The sequence below is a fragment of the Schistocerca cancellata genome, chromosome 12 (assembly GCF_023864275.1).
Source record: "Schistocerca cancellata isolate TAMUIC-IGC-003103 chromosome 12, iqSchCanc2.1, whole genome shotgun sequence".
NCBI classification, from domain to species: Eukaryota; Metazoa; Arthropoda; class Insecta; order Orthoptera; family Acrididae; genus Schistocerca; species Schistocerca cancellata.
Genome location: NC_064637.1, coordinates 43,871,049 through 43,894,640, shown reverse-complemented (window position 1 = coordinate 43,894,640; position 23,592 = coordinate 43,871,049). Strand labels below are relative to the sequence as shown.

At 46.0% G+C, this 23,592-nt stretch overlaps 1 protein-coding gene and 1 pseudogene across 2 annotated transcripts in view; one reads left to right on the top strand and one right to left on the bottom strand.

Moving 5' to 3' along the window:
• Positions 1 to 23,592, bottom strand: part of LOC126109669 (uncharacterized) — a 359,871-nt gene that overhangs the window by 294,399 nt on the left and 41,880 nt on the right. The window lies entirely within an intron of this gene.
• On the top strand, positions 22,924 to 23,041 carry LOC126109957 (5S ribosomal RNA; annotated as a pseudogene).

Here is a 23,592-nt window from a genome sequence, read left to right as displayed (position 1 = left end):
AGGCTAAGGTCGAGCTGAGCCAACAAATGCTCCACGACACGACCGCAGTCATCGGAGACAGTCCCACCCCATAGAGGGTTGTGGGCATTGAAATCGCCCAGCAACAAGAAAGGTGGCGGCAGTTGGGCTATCAGAGCAGCCAGGACATGCTGCGCGACAGCACCATCCGGTGGAAGATAAATACTGCAGACGGTAATAGCCTGTCGCGTCCACACGCGAACAGCGACAGCCTCTAAAGCTGTTTGTAGAGGTACAAACTCGCTGTGAAGATAGTTAAGGACATATATGCAGACGCCACCAGACACCCTTTCATAAGCTGCCCGGTTCTTAAAATAACCCCGATAGCCACGGAGGGTGGGGGTTCGCATTGCTGGAAACCAAGTTTCCTGCAGAGCAATGCAAAGGAAAGGATGAAGGCTGATAAGTTGGCGGAGCTCAGCTAGATGGTGGAAGAAACCGCTGCAGTTCCACTGGAGGATGGTATTGGCCATGGATGGGAAAGGCGTGAAGGGACTGGGGAGGCAGATTACGCCTCCTGGGCCCCTGCTGCTACTGAGTCACCACCTGGACAACAGCCATCTATTGCGTCCGAGGGACTGGCGAGATCCATGTCCTCAGCGGACGCCAGGATCTCCACCTCATCCTCAGACGCAGAGCTTGTAGGAAGCAGTGGAATGGGTGCCACCGCAATGTCGGTAGCCTTGGGGAGTTTCTTCTTCTTCTGCTTCTCGCGCTGTGCCTTTGGTGGTTCAGGCTGGGAGGGCGGCACTGGGTCAGTCTCAGGGACAGACGACGACCGTGTGTCCCGACGACCAGGGACCGGCGGTTGTTTGAGCCACTTGCGGCTGTCGGCCTTGGTACCAGTCGGAACTTGAGAAGGGAGGTCCCCAAGGCACCCCTTCCTTACGAGAGTAGCCGAAGAAGTCTTACGCTTCTCCGGCTGGGAAGGGGGAACTGATGTCCCCGATGGTTGGGGGGGTGTTGCTCCTGAAGTAGATGGAGCAGGAGCAACAGTGGGTTTAGTGCCCCCCACCATCAAGGGAGCAGGTGTGGGACTTCGACTCTGAGAGCTGACTGGAGCGGATGGAACTGTAGCAGGAGTGACAGTTGTGGCATAAGAAGCTGTCATGTGCACTGGATGAAGCCAATCATATTTCCGCTTCGCCTCAGTGTATGTCAGGCGGTCGAGAGTCTTGATTTCCATGATCTTCCGTTCCTTCTGCAGAATCGGACAGTCTGGCAAGCAAGGCGGATGGTGCGCACCACAGTTCACACAGATTGGAGGCGGGGCACAGGGATGATCAGGATGGGATGGTCGACCGCAATCGCGACATACGAGGTCAGAAGCACAGCGTGAAGACATATGGCCAAACTTCCAACACTTGAAGCACCGCATCGGGGCAGGGATATATGGCTTGACATCACAACGGTACACCATCACCTTGACCTTCTCAGGTAACGTGTCACCCTTGAAGGCCAAGATGAAGGCACCGGTGGCAACTTGACGATCCCTTGGACCCCGGTGGACGCGCCGGACGAAATGGACACCTCGGCGCTCCAAGTTGGCGCGCAGCTCGTCATCGGACTGTAAAAGGAGATCCCTGTGGAAGATAATGCCCTGGACCATATTCAGACTTATATGGGGCGTGATAGTGACGGAGACATCCCCCAGCTTAGTACAAGCGAGCAAGGCCCGCGACTGGGCGGAGGATGCCGTTTTTATCAACACCGATACGGACCGCATCTTGGACAAGCCCTCCACCTCCCCATACTTGTCCTCTAAATGCTCTACAAAGAACTGAGGCTTCACGGATAGAAAATATTCCCCATCAGCTCTGGTACAGACAAGATATCTGGGCGAATACGTCTCACTGTCATTCAATGCCTTTCGTTCCTCCCATGGTGTGGCGAGGGAGGGGAACGATTTGGGGTCATAAACGTTACCTTTAAAATGGGCCCTCGAACGCTTAGAGACTGCTGGTGGCTGGCCACCAGCAAGAGAAGATGTGCCACGCTTCATTGCGTGTCATCCACCCTGATGCCACCTACTCCGACCAAGGGCCCTCCCCACGGGCGCCACCCAGCCACAGCAAAGGCCACCTGGCAGGATGGCCATTGCCGGGAGTCCCGATGCCCCAGGGAGATGGGCATCTACTCCTTGGCATACGTGGGGAGTTAACGGCGCAGGCATCAGTAGAGCGATCCCTGTGTTGTCAGGGGGCTACAACCAACAGGGTACATGGCGGCCACACCACAACGGACTGGCTACCGTGCTGGATCTTAGGTGCAAGAAGGTCCAAGGTCGTCGTCACAGTTAAAAGCAACACTGCAGAGTGCAGTGTGGTAATCGCACCCAGGGACGTATCCTCGCCCAAGAGATGGAAAACAAGCGGGACACCATTGCAACGACGAAAAACCCGGCTAAAGGTGTCAATGCACGACGGATACAGTGCACCATGTAAGGCGCCCTTCCCCAATTGGCTCGCTCTTCGGAATAATTTAGAAAGATGGAGGTCAAACCCGAGAGGGGACCATCACATAAGGCCGAAACAGTTGAGACTCCTTTTAGTCGCCTCTTACGACAGGCAGGAATACCGCGGGCCTATTCTAACCCCCGAACTCGCAGGGGGGGAGGGGGGTATTGGGCGAGATATCCCCTTAGGAGTTCGGCCGCTGTATTGCAAGTCTTTTCAGTTGACCCCACTTCGGCGACTTGTGTGTCAGTGATGATGAAAATGATTACGGACACGGAACACCCAGTCCCCAGACGGGAATCGAACCCGGGCCTCCATGCGTGGTAGGCGGTAACGCTACCGCTCTGCTACGGAGGCGGCCAGTTCTAAACAATTCCACCCCGACAGACACCACAGACACCAACCAGTTTTTTAAAAAACTCTTTACCCTATCCGTGGCAGCAGTGTTGTTGACCACCTCGAATTCCTCACGTGAAACGTAGATTCCTCCCGTTTATACGAATTAGTTTCGAAGATATAAGAAATCGGACAATACATTTTCACATCGCTAAAGTATCGTCGTGGAAATCCTGTACAGGCTATGGCATAGACTATATTCCCTCTAAGTATTCTTCCATCAGGTAGAAAAATATCTTTCCTTATCTGTCACGTCCTGCATCATAGGACCACAATATTAAGCTCATTTTTGGCTCATGATGGAGGGCTAATGTCTACCACTGTCACAGGACACCTCCTCAGCCCCGGACTGCCCCTTAAGGTAACAGCACAGAGACGTTGTAAATATAAGGTTAATATTAGTATCGGTTAAAAAATTCGGTAATACATCTGATTTTATTACGGTGGTCGTCTCTCCCTGTGCAGGTGTGAGATTCAAAATCGTTAAAAGATATCATCACAACGAAAAAAAGAACGCCAAGTCAAGTATCATATCCATGGTGCCCTAGCCATTACCTCCACCTGCCAGGCGGCATGTCACTCACGTCAATTTGATAGGCTAATTAATTACACTACTGGGCATTAAAACTGCTACACCGAGAAGAAATGTAGATGATAAACGGGTATTCATTGGACAAATATATTATACTAGAGCTGACATGTGATCACATTTTCACGCAATTAGGGTGCATAGATCCTGAGAAATCAGTACCCAGAACAACCACCTCTGGTCGTAATAACGGCCTTGATACGCCTGGGCATTGATTCAAACAGAGCTCGGATGGCGTGTACAGGTCAAAACACATCTGAAATGTAACTTCCACTGTTCAAAGTGCCGTCAGAGAGGTGACCGAGACGTGTAACCAATGGCACCCCATACCATCACGCCGGGTGATACGCCAGTATGGCGATGACGAATACATGCTTCCAATGTGCGTTCACCGCTATGACGCCAAACACGGATGCGACCATCACAATGGTGTAAACAGAACCTGGATTCATCCGAAAAAAATGACGTTTTTCCATTCGTGTACCCAAGTTCGTGTCGAGTACACCATCGCAGGCGCTCCTGTCTGTGATGCAGCGACAAGGGTAACCGCAGACACGGTCTCCGAGCTGGTAGTCCATGCTGCTGCAAACGTCGTCGAACTGTTCGTGCAGATGATTGTTGTTTTGCAAACGTCCCATCTGTTGACTTAGGGATCGAGACGTGGCTGCACGATCCGTTACAGCCATGCGGATAAGATGCCTCTCATCTCGACTGCTAGTGACACGAGGTCGTTGGGATCCAGCACGGCGTTCCGTATTACCCTCCTGAACCCACCAATTCCATATTCTGCTAACAGTCATTGGATCTCGACCGACGCGAGCAGCAATGTCGCGATACGATAAGCCGCAATCGCGATAGCCTACAATCCGACCTTTATCAAAGTCGGAAACGTGATGGTACGCATTTCTCCTCCTCACACGAGGCATCACAACAACGTTTCACCAGGCAACGCCGGGCAACTGCTGTTTGTGTGTGAGAAATCGGTTGGAAACTTTCTTCATGTCAGCACGTTGTAGGTGTCGCCACCGGCGCCAACCTTGTGTGAATGCTCTGAAAAGCTAATCATTTGCATATCACAGCATCTTCTTCCTGTCGGTTAAATTTCGCGTCTATAGCACGTCATCTTCGTGGTGTAGCAATTTTAATGGCCAGTAGTGTAAATTGATCATGAGAGTCACTTTTCCTGGCGAGTAATTTTTTTTTTTTTTTTCAGTAGTCAGACTACACTCACCAGGTAGTTCAAATGGGAATCCCTGAAGGGAAGACGACGATCTTTTCGCGGAACACAACAGAGAACAGACATTTGAAGCTGACCACAGGAGAACTCTACCACCGGCAACACCCATTTCGCATAATGACCGCGCTATTAAAAAGGCTATACTATCTCAACTACTATACCCGCTCAATCGCCATATCAGTGGTACCATGTGGGGGAGATTCAGCGGTGACAACAGAGGTGAAAGCTTCGCAGTCTGCGTTATTTAAAGCCCATCTGGGTAGACATCCCGGGGAATGATGCCAGGTTGGTTCAAATGGCTCTGAGCACTATGCGACTTAACTTCTGAGGTCATCAGTCGCCTAGAACTTTGAACTAATTGAACCTAACTACCCTAAGGACATCACACACATCCATGCCCGAGGCAGGATTCGAACCTGCGACCGTAGTGGTCGCCCGGCTCCAGACTGTAGCGCCTAGAACCGCACGGCCACCCCGGCCAATGATGCCAGGGGAGTGACAGGAAGATGAGAAAGTGGTCAGTACCACCCGAGTCCAGTGGACAGATGGGAGAAGTCCTGGGCTGTAAAGTGATAAATCAATGGCCGAGTAAGAACCATGAGCCACACAGAAATGTGCGGGGCGCAGTATTTTAGAGGCAGAGGTCGAGTTGAGACAAAGTTTCGACATCTCTACCTCGACCGGTAAGCATGGTAGCACCCCACAAGGGGGTATGGGCATTAAAATCTCCCAAAAGTAGAAAAGGTTTAGGGAGTTGATGAATTGATGAATCAGTGCAGCCAATGTGTTCAGGGGTACTGCACCATCTAGAAGAAGATATACGTTGCAGACAGTTATTCCCTGTGTTGTCCTTATCCTGACAGCCAAAGCTTCAGGAGGAGTTTCAAGGGCCACAGGTTCACTATATACCGAGTTCAGGACATAGACTCAAACTCCACCTGACCCTCTATTATATTCACTACGATTTGTGTATTATCCCCTACAGCTGCGGAGGGGACGGGTCTGCAGTGCTGGGAACCAGGTTTCCTGGAGGGCAATGCAGAAAGCAAGTGTAAAGATTAACAGTTGCTATGGCTCAGCCAGGTGGTGGAAAAAATCGCAGCAATTCCACTGGAAGATGACGTTATCGTGAGGTTGGAAAGGCATGAAGCACTCAAGGAGGCAATTTACGCCTCAAAGAGTCACCTGCTGCCAACGACTAAGTACCCGCTCGAGCAACATCCATTGAGGGTCCAGCGATATCTAGGTCCTCAGGGGACGCCAGAGTCTCCACACCCTCGGATGCAGAGCTTGTGGGTAGCGGTGGTATGAGCGCCACCACTATGTCTGGGTTCTTGGGGGTGTTCTTCTTTTTGGGTTACTCTCGCTGCTCCTTCAGTTTTTCTGGCTGGGAGAGCTTCACTGAGTCAGTCTCAGGGGCTGAGGAGGACTGTGAAGCCCTACAACCAGGTACCTGTGGCTGCTTCAGCTGCTGGCAGGTGTCTGGTTTGCCACTTGTGGAACCTGGGAAGGGAGTCGCCCAAGGGACCCCTTCGTAGCGAGAGGAGCCATAGAAGACTTATGCTTCTCCGGCTGAGAAGTGGGGGCTGATATCCCCGATGGTTGTGGGGGAGGGGGAGGGGAGCAGTGCTCCCAAGGTAGGTGGTGCGAGAGCAACAGGTACAGAGGTGTCTCCCACCATCGAGGGAGCAGGTGTAGTCTTATGGCTCTGAGAGCTGACTGAAAGCGACGGTACTGATGGGGCTAGAACTGTTGTAGTGGCGGCGGAAGAGGCTGTCATATGCACAGGATGTAGGCGCTCAAATTTCCTCTTAGCCTCAGTGTGGGTCAGTCGGTCCAGGGTCTTGTATTCCATGATTTTCCTTTCTCTCTGTAAAATCCTGCAGTCAGGTGAGCAAGGGCAATGATGCTCTATGCAGTTAACACAGATAGGAGGTGGGGCACATGGAGTATTGGGATGTGAAGGATATCCACAATCTCGGCAGGTGACACTGGAAGTACAGTGAGAAGACATGTGCCCAAAGTTCCAGCACTTAAAGCACTACATCTGGGGAGGGATATATGGCTTGACATCACAGTGTTAGACCATCACCTTGACCTTCTCGGGTAATGTGTCACCCTTGAAGGGCAAGACAAAGGCACCGGTGGCAACTTGATTATCCCTCGGACCCCTATGGACGCGCCGGACGAAATGAACACCTTGTCGTTCTAAGTTGGCTTGTCATCAGACTGCAAAAGAAGGTCTGTGGAATATAATACCCTGGACCATATTAAGCTCTTATTGAGCGTGATGGTAACAGAAACACCCCCCATCTTGTCACAGGCGAGTAATGCCCATGACTGGGCAGAGGATGCTGTTTTTATCAAGACCGACTCAGATCGCATTTTCGACAATCCCTCCACCTCCCCAAACTTGTCCTCTAAATGCACTACAAAAAACTGAGGCTTCATCGACATGAAGGATTCCCCATCAGCTCTCGTACATACTAGGTATTGTGGCGAGTAAGATTCACTAACATCCTTAGCCTGACGGTGTGGCCAGGGAGGGGAACGATTTGGGGTCATACTTCCCTGCATTACACGGAGGCCTGGAGTAATTAGAGACTGCTGGTTCAAAAATGGCTCTGAGCACTATGGGACTCAACATCTTAGGTCATAAGTCCCCTAGAACTTAGAACTACTTAAACCTAACTAACCTAAGGACATCACACACACCCATGCCCGAGGCAGGATTCGAACCTGCAACCGTAGCAGTCCCGCGGTTCCGGACTGCAGCGCCAGAACCGCTAGACCACCGCGGCCGGCAGAGACTGCTGGTGTTTGACCACTAGCAAGTGATGACATTGTACGCTTTACGGCGTGTCATCCGCCCTGATGCCACCCACTCCGACCAGGGGCCCTTCTCCTAGGCGCCACCCAGCTGCAGCAAAGGCCACCTGGCAGGATGGCCATTGCCGCGAGTCTCGATGCCCCAGGGTGACGGACATCTACTCCTTGACATACGTGGGGAGTTAACGGCGTATGCATCAGCAGAGCGATCCCAGTGTGTTCAGGGGGCTACAACCAACAGGGTACATGGCGGCCCCACCACAATGGACTGGCTACCGTGCCAGATATGAGGTGCAAAGAAGTCCATGGTCATCGTCGGCCCAGAAAATGACACTGCATATTGGATGGAGAAAAACGCACCCAGGAAGGTGTCCTCGCCCAAGAGATGGAGAATGAGCGGATCTGTAAAGCCACAAAATAAAGTGGGATAAAAAGATGTCAGTGCACGATGGACACGATGCACCATGTGAGGCGCCCCTCCCCAATTGGCTCGCTCTTCAGGAAAATTTGGAAATATGGAGGTCAAATCCTACAGGCGACCATCACATAAAGACCAAAACGTGTGGGACTCCTTTTAGTCACTTCTTATGACAGGCAGGAATACCTCGGGCCTATTCTAAGCCCCGGACCTGCAGGGGGGTGCTGGAACATGTCCAAGCAGTGTATGAGCCAGCTTTTACACTGTCATACGTTTTGTTTTTTCCGCCACTACTTCAAGGTACTATCAGATTCTAAAATGACATTAACACATTTTGATGCATAGGCTCTGACTGTAACTTGTACATTGCATGGTATGAATCATGTTGCTGCTGCTCCCACAACACATACATACACAGGATGATTTTAACTGAAAGATATTCTCAACATATGGGAACTGGAAGAGTTTTGCGGCGTTGTGGAGCATTCCCAAACAGTTCTCTGAAGATGGAAATGCCCTGTGGCTACAGCCTCCCGCCGGGTAGACTGTTCGCCAGGTGCAAGTCTTTCGCGTTGACGCCACTTCGGCGACTTGCGTGTCGCTGGGGATGAAATGATGATTATAAGGACAACACAACACCCAGTCCCTGAAGCGGAGAAAACCTCCGACCCAGCCAGGAATTGAACCCGGGCCGTTAGGTATGACATTCCGTCGCGCCGACCACTAATGTCCGAAGGCGATTCAAAGCCTCTGTATTTAAACTCATCTCTGACAGTGACAGGATAGGAGACGGCTCAGTGTTCCATTTTGATTGATTCCTCATATTGTAGTCAATCACTGTTTTGGTGCTTGTCATCCCCGGAAGGTGTTGCCCCTCTGCCAAGACTCTTTCTCCATCTCAAATGAGCTATGTCGGTCAATCATTATGTGATAATCAACAGCATACCAGTGGACAGATGGGATGGAAAAGATACAGTCAATGTGGTGTAATGTGCACCACACCTGATAGTGCGCTCAATTTTAGCAATTTTGCCAGTTTTTATCTGTAATTTCAATGCCACCCGATGACACGGCAGCATCCTTCCCAATTTCTGTATCATCGCTAAACCTGCCTCTTCTCTACTTTTTGTGTACCATTGTGAATGTAGATAGATGACAGTGCAGTACGTCCATTCATTGTTAATTCTCGAACATATATATTAAAGTATACCAGAGAGCAATCTACATATTTCTAGCACTTCAATCATAGTGCGTAATTTACGATTACGATTGCCCATATTACCCTATACAACTGGGAGTCACAGAGCATTCCCGCATTCTTACGATAAAGTTAGATTGCAAGATCTCCTTGCATTGTTTTTGACGAATCCTCCCTGCAACCCTCTCACTGACTAATCTGCAGCTGATCGGAAGTAGATCGCTACACTCCACAACTCGTGAAGGGGCAGACCGAGCCGAGTCCGTAACTGCTGTTTCGCATGGCACCCATCCAAGTGTACAAGATTTCTCCAGATGCGTGCATGTCGAGCAGGTTAGCACCCTTTATCGGTGTATAGTAGACATGAAAGTGTTGTGATCATATAACAGACAGTTAAGAAGAAGAAAAGTGTGGTTTTTACGCCTGATAGAACCTCAGATGGACGGAGTTTGAAGCGTTTTATGTAAATAAACTGCACTATCAATTCTATAGTATTGCTCTAGTGTTTGGGGTCAGTACCGAGAAGGTATTGGTAATAGGAGAGAACATGAACACATGCATTCCTAAGGCTACACGGTTCTGCACTTAAAACACACTTTAACGCTAGAGCGGTGCAGCTTCTGATCTATTAGTCGTGCAGAATCCGACGCTGTTAATATTCCAATGTAAGAAATATATCTCCCAGCGCATTACATACATTTTCTACGATAAACTATGGTCACAAACTGTAAAGCGATAAAACTTCTACCTTGCATACCAAAGAAAAGATCGATTCTTTCTAGCACAAACAGTACATATGGATCCAGATGTGTATGACACCTGCTGTTTATGAAGTTCATGGGGCCGCGTGGTTTGCACACAGAAGTCACGGTCCGAAGTTTGGCTGTATCACTCATGTGTGGGATAATATTGATGGTTTAGGGCGCCATGTCACGGATTGTGTGGACCCTCTGGCCAGAGGTTCGAGTCCTCCCTCGGACATGGGTGTATGTGTTGTTCTCAGCATAAGTTAGTTTAAGTAGTGTGTAAGTCTAGGGAGTGATGACCTCAGCTGTTTGGTCCCATATAAATTCACACACATTTGAAAACATTTGAAGTACATGCCCATTACAGTTCCGAAATTATTATATGTTCACAACAGCCCTATAAAATGTTCGTTGGCAGCCGAAAATGCATACAAAGAACATTCTAGGAGGAAATAAACTCTACGATCAGTAGCCAGAGGAAATGTAACAGTCTTACCGCAGTTTCCACCGTCTCTGGTAACCTTACTCTTGCACACAGAAGTCATGGTCCGAAGTTTGGCTGTATCGCTCATGTGCGGGATAATATTGCTGTTTTGCCTTGACGTCATGTCTCTAGAATGCCTCCTCTCTCTCCACAATTAAGATGGGTATATGTAGCATCAGTCCACTCTCCCCCTCCAGAACACGCAATTTTCTTGATTTTACGCATTATTCTTTTCATGGTGTTTGTGTCTAATTTTATGTATTCTCAACAATACGAGAGAAGGAAAGTTGCTACTCACCTTACAGCGCAGATGCTGAGTCGCGACAGGCGCAATAAAAAGACACACACAATCATAGCTTTCGGCCATTAAGGCCTTTGTCAGCAGTAGACACACGTGTGTATGTGTGTCTACTGCTGACAAAGGCCTTAATGGCCGAAAGCTATGATTGTGTGTGTCTTTTTATTGCGCCTGTCGCGACTCAGCATCTGCGCTGTAAGGTGAGTAGCAACTTTCCTTCTCTCGTATTGTTACATTCCATCCTATCCTGGATTTTCCACTGTTTGATTTATGTATTCTCAGTCAGTTTCAGTAATTTTAATAATTTTCGTGATTTTCCACATTTCATGGTATTTCCCTCAATTTTCACATATCGCACAGCAATTTCTTGTGACTATACCGGATTTTCCTCAAATTTTGCCGATTTTATGTCATCTTCAATATTTTTCCCACAGTTTTACAAATGTATATAGTCATGTTCCTGACATACGTAAGTGCTGTTTGATTTTCTACGAGAATATCGGCGCTTCTTATACACCGACCTACTAAAAAAATCCTAAGACTTGCCCTCTCCCCGATGATCCACTTGTATGCCTTTGGAATAGCACAAACATGAAAAGTATAGTAACTGTACAGGTGTAGACAGATTGAGTACGGGAGTCCTTTATTTTCAATAAAATAAAAGGGAATTTTTTCTCTAAATGCGTGAGCTACGGATGGCAATGGATCTTCACAAAGCCGTGCACGGGCCCTACAGCAGCCAATCAGAAAGGTCCAGGAGGTCACGTGTGAGCGCCCACCGCGCCGAGCTGCACGGACGAGGCGTGTGGCCCCCGACGAGATCAGACGCACTGCCCGGCTGCCGCCGCGCACTTTTCGAGCCCCGGCTCAATCTGTTTGCGCCTTAGGGCCGCTAAACTCACATTAATAATGTACCCCGGCTAGGTCATCAGTAAATTTTTTTTTCAATAAACGGGAGGCAGTTTGCAGAAAGGAGTTGAAAAATTAACTTGTTCTTTTTTAGACCCCACTTACACCTCAGCCACATCCTGACATGTACATAACAGCCGTTTCGTACCTATATGAAACTGAAGACTCGATCTGGATTCACGATGTGGCAGAGAAACTGCTACTTGGGAATACATATTCGTTCGTCTAGAGGACGGTACCGAAACAAGTTTTCCATCGATGTACATGTTTTATCACACATGATTTGGAAGTCCTCTAATGCTGTGGTTTGAAGAGATCTACTGTTAACGACCACATGGAGATAATGCTCTAAATCGCACTTAGAGCACGCAATTGTATACGAGTCGCTCGCAGGTTATACCACACAACTGGTCCACCCCCCCCCCCCCCCGCCCCCGAGAGAACAACGGAAAAATGCGTTATAAATGACCCTTTCTCCCTCTCAATAGGTCACTCCATCTATTTCCTATCGTTCTTTAACGCAGATCCATGTTAGGTTTAGAGGCAGATGATTCTCTTTCTTTCCAGGAAAGCATTAACGACAGCAGTCAACTCGCATGTATCACTTTTACCTCAACAGACATACAGGAGAACGTTGCCATACAGTAACTGTTACTGACACCGTAAGGTTGTGATTGACGGAGAGTACAGAGAAACACACTGTAAATATTGGTTGTTAGGGTTTAAAACGCCTAAACAGTCCTGCACAGGGTCAAACACACGATCCATTCTGTCGTTGTAAACTGTAGTTACACCAGACGATAATACAAGGCTCTTTTGCGAAGGATACTTCATAAAAATTTATAAAGTGGTTGTTGATAACTTCGGGGTCACTCATGTGCTGGTGATCCGACATATATAAATTTATTACTCTACATTTTGTTGTCATCCACGTTAAACATTCTATTCCAAACGTCTTATCGCTGTCGACGAAAAATGACTGTTTCCCTGGTTCCCGGTGCTTCCATGTCAACGTTCTCTCGTATTCCTCTTGCTATAGCATACTCATTCCCATGTACGAGAATTGTCCTGCACCAAGCACAAGACATGCAAGTACTCCCTCAATTCCCCCCTCCCCCTCCATATCGCCGTATTTTCCCTCGATTTATACGCATTTCCGTCATGTTCCCGATTTTATGTTGCTTCTGCCCATGCGATCATCACCTCAGCTCCTGTTCCATACTCCAAAATTGCTTCTAAATGTACAGGGGTCACTCCAAAAGAAATGCACGCTATTTTTTGTAAAAATACAGTTTTCATTCTGCATGTGTGAAAGTTTTACAGCGTGTAGATACGTCCTTCCCGCTTGTTTTCAAACTTAATTCAACCTGTTTCCGTGAGTGGCGCCGTCACAGCATGTCTTCAAGATGGCTGCTACACTTGACGTTCGTCAGAAGCAACGTGCTGTCACAGAATTCCTGTGCTGTGAAAACGAGACAGTGGGGAACATCCACAAGAGGTTGAAAAAGGGTGTACGGGGATGCTGCTGTCGATCGCAGTACAGTTAGTCGTTCGGCAAGCAGTTTACGTGATGAAAGCGGGCACGGCAATATTGAGGATTGTCCTCGCAGCGGCAGGCCTCGTACTGCACACACTCCAGACAATGTGCAGAGCGTTAACAAATTAGTGACTGCTGACAGACGCATCACAGTGAACGAATTGTCACGCTACGTTGGGATAGGGGAAGGAAGTGTTTGCAGAATACTGAAAGTGTTGGCGTTAAAAAAGATTTGTGCCAGATGGGTTCCCAGGATGCTGACAGTGGCTCAAAAAGAAACAAGAAAAACGGTATGCAGCGAACTTTTGGAACAGTACGAGAATGGTGGAGATGAATGTCTTGGAAGAATTGTGACAGGTAATGAAACGTGGCTCCATCATTTTTCACCAGAGATGAAGAGGCAATCAATTGAGTGCCATCATGCAAATTCACACAAGACAAAAAAATTCAAAACCACACCTTCTGCTGGAAAAGTTATGGCTACGGTGTTTTTCGATTCCGAAGGACTCTTGCTTGTGGACATCGTGCCAAGTGGAACCACAATAAATTCTGATGCATATGTGACGACACTGAAGAAATTTCAAGCTTGGCTGAGTCGCGTTGACCAAATCGGCAAAAGCAGGATGTTTTGCTGTTGCACGACAATGCACGGCCACCTGTCAGTCAAAAAACCGTGAAAGCGATCACAAAACTCGGATGGACAACACTGAAACACCCGCCTTACAGTCCTGACCTGGCTCCGTGTGACTATCATCTCTTTGTGAAACTGAAAGAGGTTTGAAGATGATGACTCCCTTGTGCACGCTGCCAAACAGTGGCTCCAACAGGTTGGTCCAGAATTGTGCCGTGCGGGTATACAGGCGCTGGTTCCAAGATGGGGTAAGGCAGTTGAGAGGGATGGAAATTATGTGGAGAAATGACAATACTGTTCCTAAACGATGTGTCTACACACTGTAAAACTTTCAAACATGTAGCATAAAAGATGGATTAAAAAATAGTGTGCATTTCTTTTAGAGTGACCCTTGTAGTACAGTTGCCAACACATAGCGCAAATGCACTACTTTTCTGGTCGGTGGCATAGTACAGCACTGTACTCGAAACCATCCAACCACATATTCTACAGTTGCAGTGTGTTTGCTCCGTTTTCTGCATGTCTGTGTCTGTGCATGTGTCACAGACTGAAACCCACAATTCTTCCCACACTTCTCAGGAGTGTACCATAAAAACAATATGTATAGTTTCATAAAAATAACTTTTTTGAGAGCTAATTTCTTGTAGTTGAATTGTTAAAAGCTATAGTGGAGCATAATAGGATCTATCCAGTGCACACACTCCGAACGACGAAAGGAAGTTAGTTTTACGTCAGGTCGACAGCTAAGGTCATTAGAAACATATTGCGCATACATAGGAAAAGAAATCCAGTACCGTATAGTTACACTATTGGTGACAAACAGCTGGAAAGAGCGTCTGCCGTGAAATATCTAGGCGTAACTATCCAGAGCGACCTTAAGTGGAATGGCCACATAAAACAGATAGTGGGAAAGGCAGACACCACACTCAGAGTCATCGGAAGAGTCATCGGAGTCATCGGAACTCATAAGTCGACGCCGTTGAAATCATGTCTGGGTTTCTATAAACAGACAAATGTCACCGCTCCGACCACTATCTCCAAGGTACAAAAATCGATACCGAGTATTTCTATAGATGATCCTGGAGCCTGACCTGCAGTTTTAAATTAAGGAAATGTAACTCATCCACGAAAGAAGTGGCTTATAAGACGCTTGTTCGCCCTATTCTTGAGTATCGTTCATTAAGGAAATGTAACTCATCCACGAAAGAAGTGGCTTATAAGACGCTTGTTCGCCCTATTCTTGAGTATCGTTCATCTATCTGGGATCGCCATCGGGCAGGACTGATAGAGAAGATCCAACGAAAGCGGTATGTTTCGTCACGGGATCGTTTAGCTGGCGAGAGAGCGTTCCGGAGATGGCAAACTAACTCCACTGGCAGACGTTACAAGAGAGGCGTTGTGCATCACGGAGAGATTTACTATTGAAATTTCGGGACAGCACTTTCCAGTAAGAGTCGGACAACATATTTCCACCACGTACATCTCGCATACTGATCAAGAGGAGAAAATTCGAGAAATTAGAGTCAATACAGAAGAGGCTTACCGACAATCATTCTTCCCACGCACGATTCCCGAGTGGAACAAGGTTGGAGGGATCAGATAGTGGTACCGAAAGTACCCTCCGCCACACACCATTAGGTGGCTCGCGGAGTATGATGTAGATGTTTCCGGGTGGAAAGGAGCGCCTGGTCCCCGGCACGAATCCGCCCGGCGGACTTGTGTCGAGGTCCGGTGAGCCGGCCAGTCTGTGGATGGTTTTTAGGCGGTTTTCCATCTGCCTCGGCGAATGCGGGCTGTTTCCCCTTATTCCGTCTCGGTTACACTATGTCGGCGATTGCTGCGCACACAAGTTCTCCACATACGCGTACACCACCATTACTCTACCACGCAAACATAGGGGTTACACTCGTCTGGTGTGAGACGTTCCCTGGGGGGTCCACCGGGGGCCGAACCACACAATAACCCTGGGTTCGGTGTGGAGCGGTGGAGGGGTGAAGTGGACTGCGGTAGTCGTCGTGGGGTTGTGGACCCCTGCGGCTGCGGCAGGGACGGAGCCTCTCCGTCGTTTCTAGGTCTTCAGTTAACATACAATACAATACATAAAATGATGTAGATGTAGCAACGGAGTTTTGTTCACTGGAAGAGATGTGAGTGTGCGTAGCCATTTCATTCGCTCACCCCGAAATTTGCTTCAAACGGTATTGACAACCACGGAAAATCCGAATCTGGTGACTAACAGGGCGACTGAAATGTGAATCGAGCCCCTTTGCCACAATTTCAACCTCGGTCTGTGACGCATACGTCTTCTTTGTCTTTCTTGAAATATTCACTAACAATAATTTATACCGCTGTATTAAATTTCAAATACGAGGGAGAGTGGTTTTTTCGTAAATTGTACCAGAACATTTTGTGCCACTTGATACTGGGCCACGCTTTTCTCGTCCTATCAATTTATTTGAGAAGTAACAGAATTTTTTTTCTAATATTTCAGATTTCTTGAGTGCTAACGAAGATAACAACTCATAAGTCGACGCCGTTGAAATCATGTCTGGGTTTCCATAAACAGACAAATGTCACCGCTCCGAACACTATCTCCAAGGTACAAAAATCGATACCGAGTATTTCTAAAGATGACCCTGGAGCCTGACCTGCAGTTTTAAATTCTGGAGTGGTGCGGAATTTGATAGAAAGTCCACCCCAAACAAATCAGAAAGCATGATTATTCGCGTCGCGTGACTCTTCAGATCGAAGGGTCTCAACTTACTATCATGAAAGGCTTTTAGGAAACGGCGAGAAATATTGCAGAGAATGGCTACTGTATTCAGATGCGAAAAATGCTGTGTTCTGGTTATGTTGTAAGCTTTCAGAAACAAAACATAACGATTTTTGTGGGGGAATCAGTGACTGGAAACATTTAACTTTATATTCAAATAGAAACGAGGAAAGTTCAGTACATTTCAATATTTATAAAAAATGGACTAAGCTGAATAAGTCTTTAATAAAAAAAACTGTCGACAGTGCGTATCAGAACCGTGTAGACGCTGGAAAGAGCGCTGGTACAATGTTATTAAAAGGATTACACATGTTGGTTGGTTAGTTGGTTAGGTGTCACATTGATCAATCGCACGGTACGGTAGCCGTTATGATGTGGAACTTGTCAAGTGCACAAGAAATGCACATATAAAACAAGATTTCAATACAGAGTTAAGGATTTATATTTCAACATTTACCCCATTCCCTTAAATGGCACAAAATGCATATACTATATTTATAGATTTATTTATTCCTATTCAAGAATTCATCTATGGTACAGAAGGAGTTGTCAAGGAGATATAATTTCAATTTATTTTTTAAGCTATTAGTGCTGTCTGTCAGACATTTTATTTCATCTGGTAATTTGTTGAAAATTTTTAAAGCAGCATATTTTACCCCTTTCTGTGCCAAAGATAGGTTGAGTAAAGGATAGTGTAAGTCTTTCTTTTTTCTGGTATTATAATCATGAATGTCACTGTTGTTTTTAAATTGGTCCATGTTGCTGAGAACAAATTTCATTTGTGAGTAAATGTACTGTGAGGCTGTTGTAAGAATTCCCAACCTTTTAAAAAGATGCCTATAAGATGTGCGTCTATGAACTCCACACATTATTCTAACGACTTTCTTTTGAGCTGTAAATACTTTTTGTCTAAATGTTGAGTTACCCCAAAATATTATTCTGTATGACATCAGGGAGTGAAAGTATGCAAAGTGCTATATCCTCAAAATTGGCAATTATTCTGGCAATTATTCTGATTGCAAAAGTTGCTGAACCTAGTCGCTTTAGAAAATCCAAAATATGAATTTTCCTATTAAGATTCTCGTCTATGTGTACACCCAAAAACTTAGTAATCTCTACGCTGTCTACTGACTTCTGTTGATGTGCTATATTTGTTGAAGTAACTGTACTTTTTGCAGCAGAAAATTGGATGTACTGTGTTTTTTCTAAGTTTAGAGCAAGCCCATTTGCAGAAAACCAATTAATGACTTTTCCAAAGACCTTATTTGTATCATTTTCAATTGGAGTTTCTTTTACTGAATTAATAATGATGCTTGTATCATCAGCAAACAGTTCAGCTTACTGTTTCAGATAGGAAGGGAGGTCGTTCACATATATCAATAACAGAAGGGGACCCATGATTGAACCCTATGGAACACCTAATGTGATTTCACCCCTGTTAGATGAAGTGGCAAACTTATTTAAATCACTTGACCCATATTAGGAAACTTTTTGCTTTCTGTTCTGTATGTACGACTTAAACACTCATATGCTATTTCATTTATACCATAGAATCATTTATACCATAGAACTATAATTTCTGTAACATAATGTCATGCTTTTTGTCTAAATACTTTGGACAAGTCACAGATAATTCCTATTGGTGACATTTTACTAGTTAAAGAATCTATTATGTGGATTGTGAAATTGTATATTGCTGTCTCAGTGGAAGAGCATTTTTGAAATCCGAACTGTGATTTACTAAGTATCCCATTACTGTTGAGATGGCTAACCACTCTAGTACATCACTTTCTCGAAGATATTTGAAAATGCTGTAAGCAAGGATACTGGCTGACAATTATTGACATCTGTGTTGTCCCCCTTTTTGTAGAGCGGCCTGACACTTTAACCTGTCTGGGAAAATACCCTGAGTTAATGATGCATTACATATGTGACTCAAAACATCAGCTGTTATTGTTACACATTGTTTTAATATGTTATTAGAGATGTCATCTACTCCAACAGAACATTTATTTTTCAAAGATTTAATAATTTTACTTATTTCAGAAGCAGTTGTTAGGTGAAACTTAATGTGACTAACTTTTTTTCAAAACAGGCTCTTCCATGTACTGCCTGGCTTTTTCTTTTGAACTGTTCTCACCAATTTTTCTCTTACAGTTAAGAAATGGTTGTTAAATACATTAGCTACTTGTGTACTGTTGGTTAGGACAGTCTCGTTCTCCTTAATAGTAATACTACCTACCCCCAGTGCTTACTTTTCCTGTCTCCCTTCTAACAACATTCAATAATGATTTGATTTTATTGCTAGAGTTGTTAATTTCTTCTCTAACATATGTATTTCTTGACTTCCTTACAACTTTTCTCAGTATGTTACAATAATTTTTATAGTGTAAAACTACTTCTGGATCTTTACTAGTTCTTGCTGTCTTATAAAGTTTTCTCTTTGTTTCTGAAAACACTTTAATATCTGTAGTAATCCAAGGCTTCTTTGAAAAGTGTGTGGTGTTACATTTAGTAAGTTTCTTTGGGAAACAATGTTCAAAAAGGGATATAAATTTATTAAGAAATATGTTGCATTTATCATTAGCATTTGGCTCATTATATACATCTCCCCCAATTAACATTTCATAAGCTTTCTTTGAAGTGCTCTGTCACACCAGGTTGAGCGACCTTACACTTTTACTTAATGGTTTCCGAACTGTACACCCTGTTACATTTTGTAAGTTAATCAGTTGTGCATCATGGTCTGACAATCCATTTACCACAGGGAAAGCATGTGTTTGTTTTACATCCTCTTTCTGTAGAAATACATTATCTGTCAGTGTGCTACTGTCTTGAGCTATACATGTAGGGAAATAGATCACTGATTCTAAGTTATTTGTAGTTAATAACACTTCTAGTTCACTCTTCCTCTCAGCATTATTTAGAAAGTTTACGTTGAAATCACCACAGATTAATAACTTCTTCTCTTTTTCTGACAGACAGCATAATATGGAATCTAAGTTTTTTATGAATAGCTCCCAGTCTCCTAATGCGAACCTGTACACTGTTGCTAATATCAATACTACATTATCTAGCTGAAGTTCACATGCTTGCTTACTTCTACAGTTTTGCATTTATACCCTTGTTTTATGAACATTGCAACTCCTCCTTTATCCATCCTAGATCTACAAGTGTAAGATGCTAAATTATACCCACTTATACTGACACTATCCATGCCCATAGTTACATGGTGTTCAGACAGAGTATATCAATCTCATTCTTATTTTTGAGATCATCTAAACACACTAATAGCTCATCTACTTTATGTTTTATTCCACTGATATTTTGAGGAAGTAAGTTGATATTGCCCTTAGCTTTACCCCTATTTACTGTATATGAAGTTCCTTTTATTCTATTTATCTTGATTGTCATCTGTCGACCTTGGCTTTAACCTAAAAAATCTGTCTGCCTGGACCCATTAACCACAGGGATCACCCCTTGTGCGACTGTGGACCCCCTTAGAGTTTCTGCTAATAGAGAAGCTAACTTATTTTTCCCTATCCTGTTCAGGTGCAGGCCATATGTAGCGTATCCCCACATACCAATAGCATTTACTGGAACAATACTTATGTGATTCATTTGGAGTTCTCAAAACATGGCGTTTCGTGGAAAGAGCACAAAATTATATGGCCAAAAGAATGGTAATTTTTTGAACAAAAGAATGGTAATTTTTTGAAATGTACTGAAGTGTCAGAAAAATTCGAATCAAATATTACTGAGCACACAAGACGCATGATGAATGATACAAGTCGAAGTACCTACAAGACAAATCTCAAAATGAGACGATGTTTGATATTATCAAATCGGGAGGTTTTTGATCTGTTATGCTGAAATATGTGGATAAAAAGTCTAGGTCAAGATCGTTAAAACCTACTTGGTAACTAGTTTCATCTCCCTGACGAGCCATCTTTAAGATCAATAAACATTTTATTGATTCTGTGTATACTAGTCAAAAGCCTGGTGGTTAGTACCCAAGGTGGTTACAAAAGTCGTGGGATACCTCCTAATATTTTGTAGGACTCCTGTTGCCCGGCTAGTGCAGCAGCTCGACGTGACATGGGTTCAAAAAGTCGTTGGAAGTCCTCTGCAGAAATATTTATCCACGCTGCCTCTATACCCGTCCATAATTCCAGAAATGTTGTCAGTGCACGAACTGACCTCTCGATTACATTCCATACATGTTCGATAGGATTCATGTCGGGCGACCTGGGTGGCCATATCATTCGCTTGAACTGTCCACAATTTTCTTCAAACCAGTCGCGAACAACTGTGGCCTGGTGACACGACGCATTGTCACCCGTAAAAATCCCATTGTTGTTTGGGAACATGAGGTTCGTGAAGACTACAGCAATGGGGCCGAAAATATTCATTCCCAGTCAATGAAAGGTTCAGCTGCACCAGAGGACCCAGTCAATTCCACGTAAACACAGCCCACGTCATTATGAAGCCGCCATCAAGTTGCATAGTGCCTTGTTGGCAACTTGAGCCCATGACTTCGTGGGGTCTGAGCCACACTTGAACCCTACAATCAGCTCTTACCAACTAAAATCGGGACTCGTGTGACTAGTCACGGTTTCCCAGTCACCTAGGCTCCAACCAATAGGGTCACGAGCCCAGGAGAGGCGCTGCAGGCGCTGTCATGTTAGCAAAGGCAATGGCGTCGGCCGTCTGCTGACAGAGACCGTTAACGCCAAATTTCGCCGCACTGTCCTAACGGATACGTTTACCGTACGTCCAACATTCATGTCCGCAGTTGTTTCACGCAGTACAGCTTGTCTGTTAGCAATGACAACTCTACGCAAACACCGTTGCTCTCGGTCAAGTGCAACTGTCGGCCACTGCACTATCAATGCCTAAAATTTGGTATTCTCTGCAGACTCTTGACACGGAGGATAGCGGAAAGCTGAATTAAGTAACGATTTTCGAAATGGGAATGTCACATGCGTCTAGCTCCAACTACCATTTCCCGTTCAGAGTCTGTTAATTCCCGTCGTGCGGCCGTAATCACTACGGAAATCTTTTCACATGAATCATCTAAGTGCAAACAACAGCTCCACCAATGTGTGTGTGTGTGTGTGTGTGTGTGTGTGAGAGAGAGAGAGAGAGAGAGAGAGAGAGAGAGAAATCTTACGGGACTTAACTGCTAAGGTCATCAGTCCCTAAGCTTACACACTACTTAACCTAAATTATCCTAAGGACAAACACACACACCCATGCCCGAGGGAGGACTCTAACCTCCGCCGGGACCAGCCGCACAGTCCGTGATTGCAGCGCCTTACACCGCTCGGCTAATACCTTGCAGCAGCTCCACTTTTTTTTTTCCTTTATTGAGTTTCGATTCCCCCTAAAGCGGACGGGCTGGCAGCAGCTTATTACGCCGCTCTTCAGCCTACAGAATTTGTTTGAAAAAGATGAAGATAATAAAAATAATAACAGTTGGCGATGAAATCGGTGACTTAAAGGCAAAATGGCAGAAAATACTGGAGCTTAAAACATAAAACACAGGGTGGAAGATGCTAATAAAATACACAGGGAGCAGAAAAAATAAGAGACAGACAATTAAAAAACACGGCAATAGTCTGGTTTCTGTTCGCAAGAGATATAAAATGCACACCCGGCGACAGCATGATTTCTGTTCGCAACACTGTGGAAAGACGCACAACACTGAACACTCGCTTAAACACTGCACTAAAAAATTGGCACAAATATGACATACCACAGCCGAGAGCAGGTGGGGGGAAACTGGTCAGATGACGGGAAAAATAGGGGGGGGTGGAAGGAGAGGAAAAGTGAAGGGGGAGGGGGAAAAGGAGCCAATGGAAGATGAGGATACATAAGAGGGGGGGGGGGTGCTGAGCAGACGTGCCTGGGAGTGGGGAAGGCAGAGGAGGGGAGTCTAAAAGGACGCGCGGGGGGGGAGAAAGGAGATAGGGAGAGGGTAGGCGGGGAGAAAACACAGGATGGAAGGGGGGGGAGGAAGAGAGAGCCCAGGGAAAGGACGGAGGAAAGGAGGGGGGGGTGAGGATCAGAGTTGATAGGAAGGATAAATGGAGGGAGAGAGGGCATCATCCGCTAGGGGGAGTTGATGGAAGCCGCCTTGGGCTGTAGAGATGGAGAGTAGGGGGGACACAACGGTGAAGACGTGGCAGGGGCCGGGGATCAGAGAGGAGAGGAGCAACCAGGGGGTGAGGGGGTTCAAGACGGCGGGAGGTGTAGAGGATGCGGATATGTGCGAGGAATAGGAGCAGATGGGGGAAAGGAGCAGCTCCACCAATGCACTGCCCTTTTATACCTTGAGTATGCGATACTACCGCCACCTGCATATGTGCATATCGCCATCCCATGATTCCATGACCTATAAAGGCAACGGCCTTGCCGCAGTGGATACACCGGTTCCCGTGAGATAACCGAAGTTAAGCGCTGTCGGGCGTGGTCGGCACTTGGATGGGTGACCATCCAGGCCGCCATGCGCTGTTGCCATTTTTCTGGGTGCACTCAGCCTCGTGATGCCAACTGAGGAGCTACTCCACCGAACAGTAGCGGCTTCGGTCAAGAATACCATCATAACAACCGGGAGAGCTGTGTGCTGACTCCACGCCCCTCATATCTGCATCCTCTATGAGGATGACACGGCGGTCGGATTGTCCCGGTAGGCCACTCGTGGCCTGACGACGGAGTGCTAAGGCGGTACGGACACTTCCAGAGAAAAGGGGAAGACTATATCGGAAACAGAGTTGAAGATATAAAGATTGAAAGAGCGAGAAGGAGAGGAAGGCCGATGAGGTGGAAGGATAAGGTATCCGGGGACCTAAGGGAGAAAGGATGGAAGAAGGAAGAGGCAATGGATAGAGTACTATGGAGGAGAAGGATCCAGAAGAGCAACGTGACGTGGGACAAGGCGATGATAAAGAAGAAGAAAGAAAGATTAGATTCGTTTATTTGAACACACACTAACGACAGAGCGATATAAAAGGGCAGTTCTAACATTTTTGTCGATCTTTTTGTGTTACTGGCGCTCGTTTGATTTCTTT